The sequence below is a fragment of the Dermochelys coriacea genome, chromosome 3 (assembly GCF_009764565.3).
Source record: "Dermochelys coriacea isolate rDerCor1 chromosome 3, rDerCor1.pri.v4, whole genome shotgun sequence".
Lineage (NCBI taxonomy): Eukaryota > Metazoa > Chordata > Testudines > Dermochelyidae > Dermochelys > Dermochelys coriacea.
In genome coordinates, this window is record NC_050070.1 from 110601109 (window position 1) to 110606808 (window position 5700).

A 5700-nucleotide genomic window follows, 5' to 3' on the forward strand; every position below is an offset into this window, starting at 1 on the left:
TCCCAAAACCCAGCACTGTCACCCCTCCACGTACTCAGTTCTAGTTTTCTCACCCAGCGAGTCCTCCTGTCCCAACTCTTTGTTCACACTTTCTCCCTCCCTGTCTCCCCTCATCCAATTTGCCTCTTCCCTCCCTGCCACTGGCTCCCAGTCCTAGTCTCCCTTCCCAGGCTCCACAACCAATCTTAGTCTCCCCCTACCTGGCACTTTGTCATACTCTTTTGCTCAACTAGTCCTACTTCTCCCCCTGCACCCCAGTTTCTTGTCAGATCTGTCTCACCTCCCCCTCACTCCTATTTTCTTACACACACTGGTTCTTTGCCCCTACCCCCTTGCCAGATTTCTGTCCTCCCCGCCAACTGTCTCCCAGGTCCCCACCCTAGCTCACAGTTCCAGGCTTCTCCCCAACTCCAGTCCCAGTTTCACCCATGGGCAGTGACCATCAAAGGTCAGGGGAGGCTAAGCCTCCCTTAACCCAGGCCGTGGCCCCACCTATGCCCCACCCTAAGGCCCCACCCACGCTCCCCTGAAGCAGGCAGAGGCTCAACTCAGACTGGCAGCCAGGGGCTGAGGTGCCCAGTGCAGCTAGGGCACTCAGGACTCTGGTTGCGCAAGGGGGGCTCAGGCAAGAGGGTAGGGCTGGGGGGCTGACCTCCCAGAAGTGTGGGTTCACCTGTCGCCCTTGGTCTCACCAGACTCCTTCTCTCAATCTACTCTTTTCCCTCTCCCCAGTCTAGCTTTTGTCCCTTCTGCATTCAAATCAGACGGGTCACAATGCCTGGGTGCAAGCAGGGGGGTTACTAAGTGCACAGGAGAGACAGTGCCTGGACCACCCCATCTGGAGCAATTAAAGGGAAAATCCAATTTTGCCCCTGAAGCCCTGGCCTGGAGCACACAATATGGGGATGGCACATGTGCAGTCAAGTTCCATGTAGGAGTTATGAGGAGATGGAGCATGTGTATTATGGTCTGCATTAGGAGCAGTGAGAGGCTTGAGCAAGCTCAGTGAGGATGGGCTCTTTAGAAATTTTAGCTGTTAAACTCTTAAGAAGTCTCTACTGAGCATATGTGCACTGAAGGGTGGTTGTTTTTTTAAGGTTTATAACTTGGCTAAATTCAGGGAGATTTTTACAAGGCTGGCAAAAGGCACATGGCCTGATACTAAGGCCGGTCCCCTCACAAATTGTAAGTCCCTCTTCCAAAACATGGAGGTGTTAGAAGTATTCAAAAAAAGTATTCAATGGATTTTTTTTTTTTTTAGTGTGGGCAAAACAATGCATTTTCCCCTAGCCTTATTCTTAGAAATGGCTGAAGAGTTTTGCCTGGAATTTTCCCAAAAAACTAAACCTGAGGCAAAAACCCAGCATGGAGAACTTCAATCCAGACAGATAAAACCCAGCAACATTATAAGCAACTGAAAATTTATAATGGGAATTGTCAGGTAACCTTAATAATAGACAGCTCTACAAGTCCCACCTATAAACCTAGGCCAAATGAGGTTTGCACAGCAATTCTCTGTGGGTGCATGGATGGGAGAGAATTCTTCCTTCCTTCCTTCTCCCCCACCATGTCCCTGGAAGTGAGTGGAGTTGCTCTGCTTCTAGCTGAAGTAGCAACCCTGGCACTTGCTTCTCCCTTCTGAGGGGTTTTAAGTTAACCATTAGGTTTATGTAGTTGTGGAACAGTTGGCCATACCACCACTCCTTCTCCTTAGGCCTGCCTGCAAGCCTCTTTGCTTTTTGTTGGTGAGAGAGCTCTTCTCTGAAACATGCAGAGCCTCTGCAGGTTTCTCCCTTGCTGTGTTCTACTGCCTTTAGGGTCCTCTATGTCTGTGGAGAGCAGAATTCTGTCACCAATGGAAGATCTATAATCTAAATCAGGGGTGGTCAAACTTTTTGGCCCGAGGGCCACATCTGGGAATAGAAATTGTATGGTGGGCCGTGAATGCTCACAAGGTTGGGGTTGGGGTGCAGGAGGGGGTGAGGGCTCTGGTTGGGGGTGCAGGCGTGGGGCCAGAAATTTAGAGTTCCGGGTGCGGAAGGGGGCTCTGGGCTGGGGACGGGGAGTGAGATGCATGTGTGGGGGGAATGAGGGCTCCAGCTGGGGGTGCAGGCTCTGGGGTGGTGTTGGGGCTGAGGAATTTCGAGTGTAGGAGGGTGCTCTGGGCTGGGATTGTGGGGTTCGGACAGCAGGAGGAGGATCAGAGCTGGGGCAAGGGGTTGGGGTGTGGGAAGGGGTGCAGGCTCCGCCTGGAGGTGTGGACTCTGGGGTGAGGCTGGGGATGAGGGGTTTGGGGTACAGGAGGGTGCTCTGGGCTGGGATCGAGGGGTTCAGAGGGTGGGAGGAGGATCAGGGCTGGGGCAGGGGGTTGGGGCATGGGGAGAGGCTCAGGTGTGCAGGCTCCAGGTGGCGCTTACCTCAAATGGCTCCCAGAAGCAGCGGCATGTCCCTTCTCCGGCTCCTACGCGGAGGCACAGCGAGGCAGCTCTGCACGCTACTCCGTCTGCAGACACCGCCCCTGCAGCTCCCATTGGAGCGCCAGAAGGGGCCATTGGAGCACGTAGGAGCAGGGGCATGCTGCTGCTTCTGGCAGCCACGTGAAGCAGCCCTCGACCCTGCTCTCCAGCTGGAGCGGGGCCATGTCGTAGCTTCCTGGAGTGGCCCCCGACTCTGCTCCCCGGCTTGAGCACCGGAGCAGGGCCATGCGGCTGCTTCCAGGAGCCGTGTGGCACAGCCCCGACCCTGCTCCCCAGCTGCAGCGCCAGAGCGGGCAAGCCCCAGAACCCATTCCCCAGCAGGAGTTTGAGGGCCAGCTTAAAACGGTCCGCGGGCCGTAGTTTGCCCACCCCAATCTAAATTAATCTCCAGTTCTGGATTTATGTTTCACAAAACATAGGTATATGTATTACATATAAAAACTGAGTTCATTCACTGAAGGGAAATGGGTGTTTTTTTGTTTTTAATTGTGGTCTCTTGTTCCCTTAGGGGGTAAAAGGTATAATGCTCAATACCTTTTTATCACCTTTTATCATCACTTGATGATTACCTGTTCTGTTCATTCCCTCTGGGGAACCTGGCATTGGCCACTGTCGGAAGACGGGACACTGGGGTCGATGGACTTTTGGTCTGACCCAGCATGGCCATTCTTATGTTCTTTAACTGACCACTAACTGTAAAACACTTAAATCCTCTCATGCTCCTGAAGAGAATGCTGTTTTTGTGACAGGAAAACCAATGGCAAATAAGGAAAAAGCAAGCTTGCATCAAAGACTACCTAAAGGCAACAATCTCCAATGTGAATGAATTTTCACACAACACATTCAAGAGTGTATTGCTGAAATAATACAGGTGGCTTAAAACTTTCCTATAATGCACAACAGTCATGAAGAAAGTACAGATGCTATTTCATTTACAGTGTGGGACCTACAAAGACTAAACCTAAGTGTATTTTTAAACTTCCAGTTCTAGATAAGATCCAAAAGTCAGATAAAATGGAGTGAAAGATGCACATCAGTGAGCGTAGCTCAGCAAGTTTAAAGTAACTCAAATGCTTCATCTTCACTAGAGAAATGTTACACTCCATCTAGTTTTAACAGTGTTTAGTTGAACGAGTTTTTAAAACTGGTTAGAATGGGGGGGGGGGTTTTCTTCAGTAAAGACCCAATTTAAGGCAGAGTATGTTAGTACAACTCCTCTGACTGGGTAAATTACACTAATAGACTCACAACTGAATTTGGCATGGGCTTTGTACTTCACACAGAGCAGTGAAGAAGGACTAGCCAAACTGGTTATACAAATTTAGTTAAGGTGTCTGGTCCACATCGCAAAAAAAGCTGTACTTGTTACAGCATGATGCTTTGTCTATCCCAGGCCTCTGGCACAGCAAAATACGTTTAGCTCAACACAGTTACTATACTTACCACACTCACAAATAAGAGTTTTAACATGTTGTGTTCAAACACAAACCATGTGTACAGCCAATCATGCCAGCAACAGATTACAAGTTATAACATGAACAGGGTCCAAAAAACTGTAGTCTGACTTTCTGCCACTTTTGTTGCTACTAGTGATTGTTGACATTCACTGGGGCTATGTCTGTTCCATCTACAATTCTCAGTCTATCACTTACCTCCCTTCTCCTGTATCATTCTGCGCAGTGTCTCCTACTCCCGATCAGGGGCATAGCCCTGGGTGGGCCTCCAGGGGCCACAGCCCACCCAATTAGCATCCAGCCCCAGCTCTGCTTCGGACCCAGCTTGCTCCACTCTGCCCGTCTGGCACTGCAGCCGTGGAGCGGGGTCGGGGTGCGGGGGCTTGTCGTACTCCATCCACCCGGCGCTCCAGCTGGGGAGCAGGGTCAGGGACTTGCCCAGCTCTGTCCGCACAGTGCTCCAGCCAAGAAGCGGGGTCAGGGCGCAGAGCATTACCCCCTTTTGTCCACACAGCACTCCTGCAGGCAGTGGGGGGCTTGCCCCGCTCTGCCTGCCCAGTGCTCCAGCCAGGGAGCGGGGTCGGGATGTGGGGGTTTGCTCTGCCTGCCCGGCACTCCAGCCGGGGAGCGTGGTCGGGGCGCAGGGTTTGCCCCACTCCACCCACTCTGTGTTCTAGCTGGGGAGGAGGTGGAGTGGGGCAAGCCCCCGCACCTTGACCACGCTCCCCGTCTGGAGCACCGGGCAGGGGGGCAGAGCAGACAGGGTGCCCATTTTTCCAGGGGCCCACAATTGGCTGGGAGCCCTGGGCACACCACTTTGGCCCAGTGGCTAATCTGCCACTGGGAGGAGCAAGCTTCAGGTGCCCCAGTGGCAGCAGAGGAATCCTCAAAAAAGGTAGACCTGCCGCTTGGGGAGCCAGGCCCAATGTGGGACTGGGATAGGAGCCATTGCTGCTGGAGAGCGGCTTCTCCTCATGTAGCTGGGTGTGCCCCTGGTGCCCTGGCCATCACCCCCCACAAGCCTGGCTGGAGGAAGTAGGGGGTGATGCCTGATCCCTCCTCCCCCATCATTACCCACCCACCCACCCAAATGTCCCATCCTAGCTACGCCACTGCTCCCAATATCTCATGCCTGATCCATCACCCCCCCACTCAGGTCCCCAGGAACTCCTGTTCCTCTACCCTGCCCATAACTTTACTCTTCACCCTGTCACTTCATCCCTCCCCCCACTCACCCTGCTGTTTCTCTGCTCTGATACTCCATTCTCAATCATCTCCTCCCCTTTCATTCCCCTACCCTGCACCCTCTGCTCTACACACCCTTATTTAGCTCTGGGACCTGCTCTAACTGTACTAACAATGAAAAGTCCTTGTGACATAGTAGAGACCAATAAACTCACTTCATCAGATGCATAGAGTGGAAAATACAGTAGGCAGGTATAAATACACAGCACATGAAAAGATGGGAGTTGCCTTACCGTGTGTGTGTGGGGGGGGGGGGGCGGTCAGTGCTAACGAGCCAATTCAATTAAGGTGGAAGTGGCCTATTCTCTGCAGTTGACAAGAAGGGGTGCATACCCCGGGAGGGAAAATCACGTTTGTGTTGCTAATGAGACCAATGCAATCAAGGTGGCCCATTTCAAACAGCTGACAAGAAGGTGAGAGTATCAGCAGCAACAGAGCAGGGTTAAAAGAGCCACTTAAGGGAGGTTGTGCTGACCCCCTGCACGTGTGCCCGAGGCGCTCATCTGGGCACAGCTGCCAAAAGG